Source organism: Cyanistes caeruleus, chromosome 1, assembly GCF_971803275.1.
Source record: "Cyanistes caeruleus chromosome 1, bCyaCae1.hap1.1, whole genome shotgun sequence".
NCBI classification, from domain to species: domain Eukaryota; kingdom Metazoa; phylum Chordata; class Aves; order Passeriformes; family Paridae; genus Cyanistes; species Cyanistes caeruleus.
In genome coordinates, this window is record NC_141701.1 from 23,368,214 (window position 1) to 23,385,285 (window position 17,072).

Consider the following 17,072-nt stretch of genomic DNA (forward strand, 5'->3'; position numbering starts at 1 on the left):
TTTCCCATGCACCATTTGACAATCCTCCTAATTTTTACACATTTATGCATTGTATTCTAAAATCTTTCAGGATAACGTCAAAACAGTGGAATTGTATAGCTGTGAAACAAGATTAGGATAAAGTCTTCAATAAATCAATGTTTTTGCAAGCAAAGGACAATTGCAGGAGTAGAGTCTCAGTTGTGATGTGTTCACAGTGAGTGTGGAGTTCTCAGAAATTATTGTAGAATGTATTTTATGATGATGACAGTCTGCAGTAAGGGTTTGTGTCCAAGTGGATACCGACTGCTGTAAGACTGTAGCATACAGCCACCACTCGTGGGAATGCAGAGATCTCCAGCGCTGCTGGCTGGGGTCCTGCACGGGTGTCACCTGCCTGGAGATGACACCTACATATTACAGATGTAATTACAACCTTCTAATTTCCTCCCCACCTCTGTCACAGGCAGCACTCGTGTGGTTTGCTGAACCTGGTGGAAGTCCCCTCTGCAGGGGTCCAGGGCAGGGGAAACGGGGCAGTGCTGTGCTGGCCCTGAGGCTGTGCTGCTGCTGAGCTGGGAGGAAAGAGCCTGGTAAACCTGGGCCACTGTACAGGTTTTCTTGGCCATCTTCAAGGGAGAGAAAACTGCCTCTTAGTTACATCTTAATTCAGAGTTTGCAGCAACCAGAAATATTTTCTTCATGTTTAAACTGCTGTAACTGTGACTGCCACATATATCATGGCCCAAGGATATCTTTGTAGGGATGATCCCTGCTGTTCTATTGCCTGCAGCAGAAAGGTACCAGAGGCCAAATTTGACAGAAGTTCCATGCTCATCTCCATCCCAGCCTCCAAGTCCTATCTGTGACCAGCCTGTGCCTTGGTTTAGCTGTGGGTATTGCTGCCATATATATTCCCTTCTTTCCAATTCTGCAAGGCAGGGTGTCATCTCAGAAGAGTCTTTCTGGACAGCTATCAATTCAATGTTTTTTAGTTGTATGTACATCAATATGTTTTACTTCTCCCAGTATTTATTCAATTATTGATAGAGATACTAACTGAAGGGAAAAACTTCTAAATGATCCATCTTACTTCGCCATTCTATTAATATCTCTATCGCTAATTGCATAAATTTTATGAGAACTACAGCAAGAAATTAAATAAAGACTTTACTATTCACAGTTCCAGGCTAATAATTCAGCCAAAGAGAATCATACATCAAATAAGTGGCCAAGTGTACTTAAAATGTGTCTTTGTACAGTAACAAGGAACAATTTAATCCCATTAAGAAAATGTTGGCAGTGGCTCAGTGTTTGGGAATATGCCACTGAACTGTCCTGCTGTAACCTTGGATGCAGGGAAAGTTGAGACAAAGCAGCATACTCAGTTTGACACATCTTTGCCCTTTAGGTCCTTAATGATGCAGTGATTTACTGAAACATTTAATATTGTTTAGCTGCAGAAATTGTCTCATACATGGAAACTAACCAATAACATGCTTGCTGAATGTGCCCTATCTGCTCCTTCCTAAGCAGAGTTTACTTGCAACTCCATAAAACACAGATTTCTGAGCTATCTCAAAACCGCAAGTCCACATATTAATTTATAAGAAACAAAATATTTGTTCCATATATTTTATTTAAGGTATAAAAAGACAGGTAGGTTAGTTTCTCACTAACCAAGGATTTAAGAAAAACACTTTTTTTCCCCCTCAGGTTTTAGTTTTCCTCTGGGTTACTCTGCTTTTTCTTTGCCCCCATTATTCTCAGAAGGATCCGGAGTACTTCTCTTTCTCAAGGTACTTTGTGTGTGGGACTCTGCTGCCAAAACAACTGACTTCTTTCTAATTAAGAAGGATTTAATATTTACCATTTACCAAAAAACACTACAGCTAGATGCATTTCTCATGACCACATATTGGATCCTTGCAGTTTTAGATATGGATCCTGGGAAAAATACTGTGTAAATTAGTGAAAGCATTAGATTTTCAAGATGAATTCACTCATTCAGTATACCTTACCTCCAGCAGCCTGCTGGGGGCTCAGCACGATGAGGACCTGCTGTTTTGGAGTGTTCCCCACACTGCTTCTGCTCCTCCCCATGCACACAGCTTTCTTCCCTTCTGCTGGTGTGGCACTTCCCTGATTCTCTAAGCATGGGAGGAAAATGGGTGCTTTGAGTGGTGTTAAAATGCACAAATGCTGTGAGTAGGAAGTAGCAATATTCAGTGCCTTCCAGTGGTCCTCTATGAAAGTCTTGCTCCTAAAGTATCATCTGTGTGGTTTTCCTCCACTGTTACTTGCAATATCACGTTGTGGTGTGGAATGAATCACTTGACAGAGCTTTGTGACTCTTTGTACTGTAACAGCTTCTAGAAAAATTGAAACTGGCAGTTTCTGTAATAAGGCTTGAGGAAATATATTTGAATAGTGCGTGTGTTTTATAGTGTAAGGTCAGGGAGTACACATACATTACAGGCTACAATGGGGAATAAGAGGGTAACTACAGATATATGTATAACACACAAATATGAGTGATTTTTTTTAGTTCTCATCCTCTGGCATTTGTTGTCAAACCAAAGGGGAAAAAAATGCTTTCTGTGTGACTGCAGGAATGACTTCACAGAATACAGCTTGGAAACCACAGGAAGCAAATAGTGTGGCCCGTAGAGATGGGGTGGCCCCATTTTTCTTGCACCAGTGCTAAGGATCTGGCACAGATGCTCAAAGAGGTTGTGCTCCTGTGCTGGCAGCCCATGGTCATGGCCAGAATGGGGTAACCATGCTGCTTCCAGCAGATTTACTTCAAGGAGCGGAGGGGCACAGCATGGTGGGGTGCTGTACCCTATCAGAGCTCAGCACCAGCACTGGCTCCTAAGTGGCTCTTTGCTGCTGACAACCTGGTGTTGATGTTTCAAGGGCAGCTTGCTGTCAGTGGAAGTAATATGACAAAAATTAGGTAGGCAAGAGGGATTAAAACATGTACAATATTGCAGAACTTGTTAGGCTCAATTACACGAGTCAGGAACTAGTGGAGTGTTTGAAGACCTGGAAATAATTCCAATTTGTCATACCAGGAGACTCCTTCCCAGAAACCGGCTGTGTAAGCAGAGGCAAGTCCACCATATGGAGAACAGATGTCTCAAGGGAGCTGAAAAGAAGATACTTTGCTAGTACTAAAAACATTCAGTATGAGGAGGTGATAACAAGTGCTTCTAAAGAAGAAGCAATTATTTATCATTGAGTAGGCAATTTTTACTGTTTCCTAGAACATAAACCTATATGCTTAAATAATCTCAGACTGCCAGAGTGAGGAGGCACTGATTCACAGCTTGGGGTATAAGCTGTAATAATAAGCAGATTGCTCATCTTGTTTAACCATCTGATTTTTGAATCATATTTTATCACGGTTTGTATCACTGGGGAAAAAAGAAAAAAGGAAGTCAGAAGACAATGAGTTATTGCTGTACAGTTGTTTTAATGTACAAAGCAGCATGATTGCAGTTTAGATGTTTTACTCTTTTCCCTTTAATTAGGAATGCTCATAGAGGTTGACACAGTTTATACTCAGCCTTGTTAGAATGGTGTCTGTGAGATCTGCCTCCAAGGACCAAATCTGCTAAAACGTCAGGAATGAGACTTGAGAGAAGCACTTCATCGCTGCCTTTGTGTGCCTCAGGAGATGTGCTAAGGGAAGATCCAGCTGAGCAAAGAAGCCCAAGGGCTGCTTGAATTCAAGTGGGGCTCTGCAATGACTAGCTCTATAAGCAAAAGCATGCAGCTGTGGCTGCTGCCTGTGTAAGTACCAGCCATGGTGCCCAGACATGACCCAGGCAGACGGCTGGGTTTTCCTCCTGACAGAGCTGTTCTGCTTCCTGAGCAGCGAAACAAGAACTATTGGCACAGCTCCTTCAGCTCCTGCAGAACTCCAGCAAATTACTGCAGAGAAAGGTAAAGCAGTACCAGCAAGGTAGGGCCCTGGGGCTTATTCTCTGGTGCTGAAGTGAGAAGAACTGTAATAGGCTGTCTGCAACAGCCATTCATCTAATCTGTTATTAAAAACCTCTAATGACTGCACTCCCCCAGCCCACAAAGGCAGCCTGCTCCTGAGCTTATATTTGATTATAGCTGGGTAGTTTGTCCTACTATCTAAGCTAAATCTCCCTTGCATCCTGTTAAATCTATTACTCCTTATGTCCACTCTCAGTGGATATAAAGATAGCAGATTTTCATCCTCTTTACAGAAAAAAATTTGAAGACTGTTATCACACTCCCTTTGGACCTATCTATCTTCTCTTCACTAGACTAAACAACTCCAAAACCTTTCAATCTCTCCTCACAGGTCAGATTTTACAAACCTTGTAATACCCTTGATGGTCTCTCAGGACTTTCTTATTTCCTTTATGTCTTTTCTAAAAGGTGATGTCCAGTTGCTAGATGCAAAACTTGAGGAGAGAGGTTTCTAACGCCATGAAGTTTCCACCCAGCCCTTATCCTCACATCCTCACGTGTCCCCTTGTGGGTGTCACTGTGCTCAGGTGGGGTGTGTTTACCTCCAGGTCTCTTCTGCTGCCTGGCTGGTCACACCTTGTTTCAATATGAGCCCTTCTGACCTCCTAGTACCTCTCTTTGTATTTGTATCTCTCTTTGGTTCCATTTGTTGATTCTGGAAAACCTCTCCAATTTTTCATAGCTATTTTGAATTTTAATCCTGGGCCCCACTATGTTCACAATCCTCCTGGCTTAGTGTGATGGGCCGATTTTATAAGCATACTTTATTCCATTATCCGAGTTACTAATGAAAATATCAAACTGAAACAGGCCCCAAACAGACCCTGGGTGACCCTATTAAAAATGGATTTTCAGTTTGATAACAAACCATGATAAGTTCAGCATGTTTTCTAACCACTTGTGCACCCACTGATTAATGATTTCATCTACCTTAGCTGTCTGCATGAGAAAGTCATGCGGGACACATTCATATGCCACACTCAGCTGGGCAATTGCTACTTTAAAACTCTAAAAAACAATTATTAAATACATTGTCTTTTTCTGCTGATCAGTGCTGGAGTCTGCAGTGATCATGAGTCTGTAATGCACCAAGCACCCAAGGAAAGAGCTAAGAAGGGAAGGACGAGAGCAAGGCAGCATCCTCTGCAGAGAACAGCCTGTACTGAGGCTCCTTCCTTCTCATCCTGCATCTGCACATGGGTGCTCCAAACCAAAACCCAACATCTCTGGTAGCCAACAGTGAGAGCAGCAGCATCCACAGCCCCAGAAATGTGAAGGGATTATTGCCAATTCAAGGTGAGAAACACTCTCCTTATTTTGAGAAAGGATTAGCATTTCAACGCAGCCCTCACATACATGGAGAAATCCTCCAGTGGAGGATCTGTCAGAGGGAAAAGAAATATCCTCCTGGGAGAGCACAGGAGAAGGTTGTGCTTTTCAGACTCAGGTTTGAAGAGGACACTGCAGGAGTGACAGAACTTTACTGCTAGGGAAGAGACAAATAGTTTTTAGTACACATTTTGGTTGCATGGGGCTGAGTGTATACTGGGTGCCACGGTGGCTTCTGCAGCCACAGGATTCAGGACAGAGCCTTTTCTGCTGGTAGCTCTGGGCTATGTATATTACACCTTTACATTCAGTTTGATACTGCCTTTAGCCTGCTGGCCCCCTGCCAGTGCAGCTGCAGAGAAGTTGGGGAAATTTGCCATAATTTGCTTGGGAATTCTTGTGGAAAGAGAGTTTCACCTACTGCAGTGGAAGGGATAGGTTTAAGGGGTTTGGGTTTCTTTTCGTCCTGAAATGCTCATCCTCACTTAGAAGTAAGGTGGAGTTTAACATTAAAATATTCCATCTTAAGCATACAGGAGAACTAGAAATCAGTAATGAAGACTGTTCAGAAAATACACTGAACTCATGCCCCAGATTCAAACAAGGCAAAAGTTACTTTAATCAAGATCCTATAGATGTTGCTAATACTAGTGAAGAAGAAGATACTCTCAACCCAGATTTTGGTGAGCGCCTTTAAAAAGCACCGTGATGGGTGTCCTTGGCTGCTTGAGCCAGCAGCACAAGCTCAGCCCGAGTCAGGCTTAAGGCAGCCTTGCCCACATGCTGCCTGGCCAGCAGCCAGTCTTCCCCTGCCTTCAAGGAGTGAAATCCTGGCACTAAAACCTCTGCCAAGAGCCCCAACAGCTACACCTTTCAACTGCAATAGGAGTCTACCAAGCCTAGAGGAAGAGGACCACAAGGGTATGGACAATTAGAGACACAGCGGACTTTTATGTGTTTCCTATCAGGAAAAGTGTAAGTGATGTTTTAGGTTTTCAAGAATACCCTAACTCAGCGTTTTTCTGCAGCAGGGTGGTCACTGGGCTTTGGACTGCAGCCCAGCCAAACAGAAAGGAGCTTTTCGTCAGTTAAAGTCCAAGAAGGGAATAATGATCTCAGAGTTTTGTATTTATCATTAGACTTGGCCTCCTGACCCTCCTAAAGAAAGGCAATGACTTGAAAAAGTTTTCACAAAGCCAAGACATAAATGGTTGCAGTAAAAATTAATTTTATCCTGATCTCTTCTATTTTTTTTTTCCCCAGATACACAACTTTTATTATGTTTGGATAAATCTTGCCCCCCTGGTTCCCTCAGAATGGTCAATGAAGTTCTCCACATTGGAAAGCTATGCTGGCCCAAAGATGTCACTGTCTTGGCAATGGCTCACACAGCCCCAAACAGGGCTGTGTGGAGTTATGTGGAGTTTTGTATGATTCAGCAGCAACAAGTGTGAAAAGGCTGAGACTCCTAGTGCTTGCCCTTCTCAACCTTTTCATATTCCTGGCACTCCCTGTGAGCATTGCTGGCTGCAGATATTTAAAGAGCAGAAAGAGTGAGTACTGAAGTTAGCTTTTTTTTTTTCCTACACTTAACATTTTTCCTTCCTCTTTTTTAATTTAAGCAGATATTTATGCTTTAATGGACATGAAAATCTTCCCTTGGTTTATCAGCACCGGCATGGAACATCTTTCTCTCCCAGCAAGCACTGTGCAGTGATGAGCAATACCCCTTGTCCCAGCAGCCTTTCTCCTCATGGCAGGCACTTTTTCCCCTCACCCAAGAAAACATGCAGGGTTTGTGTGGTGAAAGCACAGGGGTTTTTCTGTCACACAGTGGGTGCACGTTCAGCATGGTGAAAAGCACAAGCACTGGCTAAAGCGATGAGGTACCTTGTATGTTCCCACTGACAGGCTGCACCATACCAAGAGGTCTTTGCATTTTTGTCAGAGGGCTGGACATTACTGCTCTTTGAAAAACTAAAGACCTCAACATAAAAAAAAAAACCAAAACCACAACATAAAAAATCTCTGAAAAAAGGCTAAGGGATTTCTATGCACCTATGGAAAAATGGAGACAAAATCTTTCCATGCTACACCTACATGAAAAGCCATGCTACAAGATTCCTTTATGCCTGCCACAGCTCAAAGCACCATGTTTCATCCTTCTAATATAATTCTTCTGGTATGAAATAGGGGCAAGGTCTACACAACTAAATTGGGACTTCAGACTCAAAAATCCACCTGATCCTAGGCTGTGATTTAGTCTCCGTGGTTGTATTCTCCAAAGAGGTACTTAGATTAACTGGGTACTTCCCAGGCCACTGGCACCTAACTTCTGACATCCATGTATCCCTCAGGTATAATGGGAATTGTTTATCAATGTTAAATTAATTTGGTGGTGGCTGGAGGTTTTGAGGAGGGGAGTTCAGAGAGCCAAAACCACTTGACAGGCAGGATTTCTCTCCACCTGCACTGGCTGCCTCGGCAAGAGGTGCCAGTGATTAAACGGACAGAGCCTCATCTCTCAGCCAAAGATGCCTTTGCAGGTGCCCAGTGAGCAGCACTGCTTGCTGCTGGATGCAGAGCTGAATTCACTTTCAGATGAAAGCAAATTCACCTACAGTCCTGACATTGAAAGCAATCACATGCTTAGAGACCAGACATGTATATTTGGTTTTATTCCCCTTTTCCACAACATACATGATTGCTGGAAATTCTTTCCTGTGCACAATCTTTCCATTTTCTATTTATTTGTCCTTATGCAAAGCTAACAGCTGGTTTTACCTATGAGAACCAGCTCACAGATGCACTTCAGGATATAAAGCACATTTATGATAAGACACCTGATAAATCCCTGCATGTTCCATATCTTTCCTGTAAAGCTGGCAGGGGCGAGTGGAGAAGGAGAAAAGACCTACTTTAGGATGATGTCATGGCTGTCGGGCACATCTGCCCCAAATTAAATTACCATCTAAAAGGCTTATTTCTCAAACATATTTCTTTTCAGCTTGGAAGGAGACATAAAGCAGTGTATCCCTTCAGTTTGCATTTGGGGAGTCTGAAAATTTGGGATCACCCTCCACAGCATGCCAGCAAGATTTACTAGTGCTGAGCCTCTCAGGTGATGATGCTGTACAAGTTGCACGAAAATGAATCTTTCTTGGTTCCTTGATTAAGTTGTGACTCCTAATAAATCTTCCAGAGACATCAAGCCTGTCTTGCTAAAAGCATGAGGGACTTTTGCAAAGACCTCTAAGAAGGTGTGAGAAAGAGGTCTCATCTGTGAGAAGAAAGCTTTAAAAAGTGAACCAGTTTCAATTTAAAAATATTCATTCTTAGTCTTTCACAGTAAACTCTATTTTCATGTCAGAATTAGAAGACAAAAATGCAGAATGCATATGAATAAACAACAGTGTTTAAACACACCAAGAATGAAATATTTGCAAATAGGCTGCTTTGTCTGCTGCTGTACCATCCCTACCCACCCCCCACCTCCAGAAAAAAAAAAGACAACAGGAAAAAGGAAGAGGGGAAATCAAGGGCAACTATTATTTTTAATACTTTCTGTGTGATCTTTTCCTATGAAGGCAATCAGCCTCTATGGTTTGTGGGTGAACAATAGGAGGCAAATGCTGGACCAGACAAAATCCTCATGCTCTTGCTGCCAGCAGCAGCTGTCCCCAAAATATTCATGGTGGCAAAGCCTTGTGTAACAAGGGAACCATTTTTTTTCTCCTGAGCAGACCCCCAGACAGAGCTGTGCATGTGTGTGGCATCTGCTGCATTGGAGGAAAAGATGCAGCACATGCCACACACATGCACAGCCTTGTAACTGCCTGGGCAACCTGTGCTGCCTCTTTCAAAGCCCCAGACAAACAGCATCAAAACACAGCAGCCCATCTAGAAACCGTGGCCCTGGTTTTCCAGCACTACAGTTGGTGGAGTTACACTCATTTACACCAGCTGAGGAACTGTTCCTACATTTTCACCTGGTTCCTGAAGATTTATATACTAATTCTCTGCAAAGTGTTACAATGGGGGAAAAAAAATTCTCTGACTGGGTCCACAAGCCCTATTTCATCAGTGAGTTATCTCAGCCTTGCTGGGTCAGATCTTACTGAGAGGACGATACATCCAGGGCTGTCATGTAAATCATTTCCTTTTGAATACTTATGTCTAATCAACTTCAGACCTTGTTTTGGACACATTTTATGTTTCATAAGCTGAAGAACTCTCTCTGATGAAATCCTTGCCTCCTGACCCCAAAATACATCTGAACAAAATTGTCCCATCAGGAGTTCAGATAATTGCTTGGCCTTTCCTGTCAGTCATAAACCAGACAGATGCAACTTTTTTGGACACTTCCCCACACTTGACTGCACTTTTCAAACATATTCCAAACAGCGTAAGAGAATAGGAATGGTTGCTTTTATAAATGTGTGGTAGTTCATATGCTTAAGCAAGGAAAACAGACACTCTCTTTGCTGGTGCCATATGTATTATTGTGTGATAAAAATTTACCAGCATGTAGTTCTGCAATTACTGTTCTTACAGCTCCATTAGTCTTAAATCTTATTTATTACCGTGGACTTTTTTCTTTCACTGGGAATCCCAGGCTCCCTTTTCTTGCACCAAAGCTTACCAAGTAGTCCAGGCACAATTTGAAGAGTCCATCTTTCTCACACCCAAAGAGATTGTGTTTAGGAGTGTTTTTTCTGTTCCCACACACCAGCCCCCTCTGGACCTGCAGCCGTGCAGTTCTGTGGATGCAGTGGAGATGGCCAGTGCTGACCCAGCAGGACACGGGCACTGAGTGAGGTTCACACAGCCCACCTGGCCACGGCAGCATCCACCTCACAGGGCTGCAGCTCCCAACAGGGACAGCCCAAAGCCCTGCCTGAGGGCTGAGCTGGGACACTGCCCAAGCACTGCTGGCGTCAGCAGGGAAGGCACAGCATGGACTCTGAAAAAGCAGGTGAAAAGTTTTCTGTTGACTTCTGAGGGGACCACAGTTTTCTTCTCCTCGTTGTCCTTGACAGCCTGCTGGTGTACACAGGAGAGCTTGGAGAGGTGAGGAGAAAATTGCCGGAGGAAACCTGGAACATATCTGCTGGTGAATGGCAAGTCACCCCATGCACTTGGATGGAGCTAAATCCTGAACAATGAGAAGTATTACAAATATTCAGACATCACAGACAAGGGTTTACAGAGATCACAGTCTTGAGTTGAAAGCCTGGGAATTCCTCAAGGAGAAGGTGTGGTCTGGGGCAGTGCATATGAGCCAAGAACTTTCCAAGTGCCTCTGCAGCTCTCAAAATCTGATGAGAAAATTAAGTTCATGGGCAAAACACATTGTGAAAATGGAAAGCAGGCTGCTACACTCATCAGTAAGTTGAAAGAACAGAATGTATGTGAATGTTAGAAAAGAAAAATCATTAAAAGTTCATTCTACACCAAGAAGAAAGCTTTCCAAGGAGCAGACAACAAGGACTTGCAGGGCTCGGGTGCCATGGAAGAACCTAATTCCTGCACCTGAGTCCTGGCTGCACAAGCAGAGCTGCAGAGCCATATGCATCATCCCACAGACCGTTTGGAAGCTAAGCATCTGTATGTGGTTCCTGCAGACAGACAGGCTCTGTTAGACATTACTGTGCCTGTTTGTGTTGCCAGCCTCTTGGTGGTTTGACAAAAGTCATTGCTGTCCAGCAGAGGTGACAAAACTGCACATGACTCTTCCCACTGTTGTGGTCTAGCGCTTTACACCTGCAGCAAAGAGAAATCTGGAAACAAAACTGGTGTTTCTGACACTGCTGAGTGACACATGGGGCAGGGTTTGGCTCCAGGACAGCCTCATATATGTGCCCAGGTCTGTATGAGTTACAGAACCGCTCCTGAAGCTGATGCTGGCTTCATCATTTTGCAGGGTACCTTTGTGAGCCTGTAGTCTCGGGCAGAGCTTACACAAGGTTTACAAAGCTGTCCTGTGAGGACATGGGAAAAATGCACGAATCTTTGGAAAAATTGTATTCTCTGCAGGAACACCTGCAGCAAGGGCCACAGGAGTCCCCTGGGTAGCTGCTGCACAATTCAGGTTGCCAGAACCCATGGACCAGCACATACTGAGCTGCTTCTCTCCAAACTGTCCACCCTTTCCAGACTTAAGCTAAGTGTAGGAAAATAACTTTCAATTTTTCATATCTCTGCATTTCTCCTCTTCACTATTGTGAGAAAAGCCCTTATCTCACAATCCTGCTGTGCTGTGTGATTTAGGTTGGATGCCCACTGTTTCAGCCTCTACCTTGTTTTCTCGGCTCAGATGTTCTCTGTAGCTGATCCATGCCTGTGCTGTCGTTCCTGCTGGATCCTCGCAGCGTGCCAGGCAAGTGTCATATGGGAAAATCCGTCTGTGGGCTCCTGCTTCGAACGAGCACGTGGAACAAACGAACACAAAAGGGAGGGCAGAAATTTATGGCACTCCAGCAGAACAATCCCATGGGCAGCGCCGCCGCAGGGAATGGAGACAAAATTAAGGGAACCGTCCTCGAAAAGGCCGGTGTGACCGCCACAGCGGCGCTCAGGGACACTCCGAGCGGGGGATCCCAAGCGGAGCAGAGGCCGGACCGGGAGAGCCCAGCGGAGCGGGTGGGGGAGGGGCTCCCCGGGGCCGGCCGCGCCCTCGCTCCGGCCGCCAGGGGGCGCTGTCGGCCCGGGCACGGCCGCGGTACCGGGAACGGGAGAGGGAGAGGGGAGAGGGAGAGGGAGAGGGAAGGGGAGAGGGAACGGGAGAGGGAGAGGGAAGGGGAGAGGGAACGGGAGAGGGAGAGGGAGAGGGAAGGGGAGAGGGAACGGGAGAGGGAAGGGGAGAGGGAGAGGGAAGGGGAGAGGGAACGGGAGAGGGAGAGGGAGAGGGAAGGGGAGAGGGAACGGGAGAGGGAACGGGAGAGGGAAGGGGAGAGGGAAGGGGAGAGGGAACGGGAGAGGGAGAGGGAACGGGAGAGGGAGAGGGAGAGGGAAGGGGAGAGGGAGAGGGAGAGGGAACGGGAGAGGGAAGGGGAGAGGGAGAGGGAACGGGAGAGGGAACGGGAGAGGGAGAGGGAACGGGAGAGGGAGAGGGAAGGGGAGAGGGAACGGGAGAGGGAGAGGGAGAGGGAGAGGGAACGGGAGAGGGAACGGGAGAGGGAAGGGGAGAGGGAGAGGGAAGGGGAGAGGGAACGGGAGAGGGAGAGGGAAGGGGAGAGGGAAGGGGAGAGGGAACGGGAGAGGGAACGGGAGAGGGAGAGGGAAGGGGAGAGGGAACGGGAGAGGGAACGGGAGAGGGAACGGGAGAGGGAACGGGAGAGGGAACGATACCGGGAGAGGGAACGGTACCGGGAGAGGGAATGGGAGAGGGAACGGGAACGGTAACGGGAGAGGGAACGGAGCGGCACCGGGAGAGGTACCGGGAGCGATACTGGGAGCGGAAATGGAGCGGCACCGGGAGAGGGGAGGGAGCGGAGCGGCACCGGGGCCCCATCGTGGCGGCACCGGAGCGGGGATGCTGTCCCGGGAACTGCGGGGAAGGGGCCGCCCTTGCTCTCCTCCCGCCGCTTTCCCGGGCGGGGGTCGGAGCACGCCGGGCTCTCGGGGCCGTCTGCAGCTGGAGGTGCGAGGAGGAGCTCAGGGAACGGGAGCAGAGCCCTTACGCCGTGTGCCCCAGCAAAGCCCGTGCCCTCCTCAGATGTGCCCGCCAGGGGGAAAAGTCTGCTCGGAGCCCAAGTGCCAGTCCCGCAGAGCGCAGTTCGTGTCACCCCATGGTGACACCCATCAGCTGCCAGTACGATGCCGATTGTCACTCAAACATCTCCCCCCGAGGCTGTTCATTCACGGACTGCCCGGGTTTTCACGTGGATGCCGCTAGTTCATTTGGAGCGGTACATGAAGATGACTCAGTGATCCTCCCTAGGACCCCCTGAGCAGCAATTTCTCTTGGAAAAAAAAGCCTTATCCCCACACAGTGCCTTGTACCAGCCTATGAAATACATCATGTAGTGCAAGCACGGTGGTATGGTCGCACTTTTAACTGGCTCTCCATAGAAAAGCATGTTATTGTCTCTTTGCTCTGATCATTTAACCTGTGCTGGTGGCTCTGAGTTCACATCTCTGCTCAAAGCACATGCAGCAGCTTTGTTTGGTGAGGGTTCACTTCAGTTAGAGACATTTGGGACTGAAGCAAGCCCACCACTCAGAAGTCCTTCACAGTCCAGACACGGTCCCCCAAAATTGGAGACCAGGTCCGTGTCCCAGGTCTTTGCAGTCACCAAGCCCAGGCAGCATTTCATTGCCCACCAGTTTTCTCCACAGTTCACTGGTATGGGCACTGCCAGGCGATGTACCCCGCTCCCTTCCCAGGCACCTCATCAAAGGGCAGCCCCAGCCATTTCCAAACACCAGCTGCTAGTGTTTATTTTGGCCCTTCTACAGGTGTTTCCAAATTATTCTGTGGGAGAACATGGAAAGCGTAATTTAGGGCAACCCACTGCAGGAGCTGGGAGACTGAAGGTGAAAACTCCCCAGATGATATCTGCTCTTTGTGCAGCCTCACTGCTCCATCCTGCCTTGCTCTGACCCTCAGTACGAATGTGTAGTGCCGAGTCCCTCGGGAGAGGCAAAGCCCATCCACAGCCCTCAAAACAAGGGCTTAGGAGTTTATGCAGAATGCAACCTCTGCTCTGGAAAACCTGTGACTTTGGAGACAAGTGGGATTTGGGGAGGCTGAAAATGCAAAATGAGAAGCAATTTTCTTCAGATGTGTGGATGCTGTTACAGGCTTCATGAGCCATCAGTAAATGAAAAGCGAAGTTATTTTAGTAAACAAAAATGCACATGTAATCATTGAAAGGTGAAGTCAGAAGTTTGGAGTCAGTTTGCATTTTAACAGACACAGAAATAACAATGAACTGAGGAAACATGCTTGTTTATAAGGCTGCCTAAACAAAGCCATACAAGTCAGACAGAGAGCCATCAAACTCAGTTATGCTGAATAATATCCAATTACTCCCTGGACAAATAAGCCAATCCTCACTGGAGCTATCAAGGAATACCATTCCATAAATTATATACAATTCTGAACTTGTTTTTTAAACATATGCTTTTTCTGGGGGTGGGAAATCTGTTCCATTATTTTCGGTAACGTCCTCTGTTTCTGTAGGTCTGATAAAATCTGTGAGATGTTTCTTCAGCTACCTCAAGGCAAGTGCTGACACTACCAGGAAGCAAGCAGTGCTAAAGAAAGAAATGTATATAAGTGAAAGCCTGGGCTGAGACTCTATGTGATGAAATGGAAGATGCCCAGACAAACATTAAAGTGTTTCTGCTGACTTACTGTGGAACTTTGTCCTTTTGCAGAAGAACTACTGTGGGATTTCAGGCACAGTTGAGTCTTGATGAATTGTGAGGTAAAATTTGATTTTGATTAATTATTTGTTAAGTTCTGAAAATTGCATACACTCAGAGGAAGTCTCCCTATAACATTCCTTGTCGTGCTGCTGTTGGGGATATTGAACACCTCCAGCTGTGGAATCCCTGCCCCGGGAAAAGGACGATGTCAACTAAGCACAGGCAGCGCTGAGATTTATAGAGAAGTAAAGACAGCTTCTGATATTAAGCAAAGAAAGCTGAGCTGGATAAAAAGCTTGCTTGAGTAAAATGAAGCTTTTATTTTTCTTTTTTTTCTTCTTCCTCTTCTTCATTCTTAAGCTTAACAAAAAAAAGAAAAATAGAAAATCCCCACTGATTGCATCCAGCTGTTAAAATTTTATGATGCTGAGATTCCCAGTTGTCATGACCACTTCATGTAGTTTAATATGCAGTCGTATTCTTTTCAGTTTCATTTTCTTCCCCAACTCTAGTTAATAAAACACCTTTCAGACAGCCTGTTCTTAGCAGTTATAGAGTGCCTGGTCTTCTTTTATAAAGAGGAGAACTGTGTGCGGCTATACCTTGGCACATGAGAAAGTTAAACTGCAACCATAATTCCCATTACTGTCAGTGAGAGCAACGCTGATGAAAAGGCGCTGCAGGCTGAACAGCAGCAGGTTTCTTCTGATGACCATAGACCAGCCCTGCAATAAAAAGGTCAGCTCTCTGCCCCAGCCAGCTCCCCTTGCTGCGGATGGCTTTGGGTCCATGCCCAAAGTGAGCAAATCTCTCCAAACTTCAGACATTCAGAGGCAAACCAGCACCTCCCAAACTATTGCACATTTTATTCTGTTTGATCCACAGCGAGCATGAGGATTGTTATCTACACTCTTTGCACTGTTTCATCTTGCCTTTTATAAAGGACTTTTTTTGCTGCTTGACTGGCACAGATAAAATACCCAGGATAAAGGCCATGCTCATAATTCTATTTGTAAATACACTAATATTCTGCCATCACTCCCAGGTTCCTCCTGACTCACTGCTGTCTGCTCACACCAGTAGCCAGGCACGAATAGGAGGTGTGGAAGTGATTTCCCCATGCCAGGGCAGCGTTGGCATCAAGGGGGAAGAAGAATACTCCAACAAACACTTCTGCTTTAGAGCTCTTTGTTTGGCACAGCACACTGGCATTGCTCTGGCTTGCTGCCACTGCTCCTGTATATTGAAAAAACCCCACCATACATTAGGAAAGAATAAATGTACACATCAGAAGCTCAAGGATCAGACCAGCTGATTTAATTAATCCAAAAACAAGCATTTTAAATAAGGGAATTTGGAATTACGATTAAGCTGCAAAGGAAACAAAATATGCTACAGGCAATAGGGTTTTGCTGTGTTCTAGCTGGTGAATTTTCTTTTTGAGCCTTGGTATTCTTTTGTGTAAATCTTTTTCCTTTGTGGTGTTGAAATGGTTTGAGGAATCTATTTAATGATGCAATTTTATATAATAGGTAGCCACATTACTGCATTAAATATAAAGCAGTCAGAGGAACTGAAAATGAACTTGTTGACTTCCTAAGAGGTAGTACTGATAAATACTTTGGTCAACCAATACATTTTATGGACAATGTTAAAGGAAATATTATCTTCTGACATGCTTAGCTTAAAGAAGCTTTATTCTTCCTACGCCAGTATTTATAGTCATAGTTTAATAGGAAGCCTCTAATGATAACATCTTGCAGCTTCTTTAATCATCTTTTACTGAACAAAAGTTAATCCAGAGTTAATCCAGGACCTATAAAGGATGGGCACCCTATGGCTGGTATAGGATATGGATATGGTATAGGATATAGGATATGGTATATGGATAGGAGCATGGAGGCTCCTGGTGGCTGCTGGCAGGATTGGGACTGTGCCCCTTGGAGAAATACTTCAGCTGTCTCTCAGGGGCAAGTAATCAGCTTCCATTTGCTGTGCCTGGATCTCTTGTGACAGGGATAAGTGACTTCTCACAATTGCAGAGATTTAAAATAGAAATAAAAAAAATAATAAAAAATAATAATAAAAAAGAAACGTAAAGGGAAAAGAACACTTGAAGCATGTGGGTATGTTTTCTGAGATGGAGTAGAATTCACATCAAGTCCCTTTATTTATTGGGGAAGATCCAGCTGATAGCTAATGTTTTGACATAAAAACACTATCACCCCTCCCCTCTATGCCTTTCACTCCCTCCTCAGTAAACCAATCAGAAAGGAAAGGGAAAACAGTGGAATTACCATGACATGTGTCATCATCAGTTCAGCCTGTGCCTCTCCTTCCCCTGCCACCATCCTCAGGTACACCTTCTCTGGACAAGG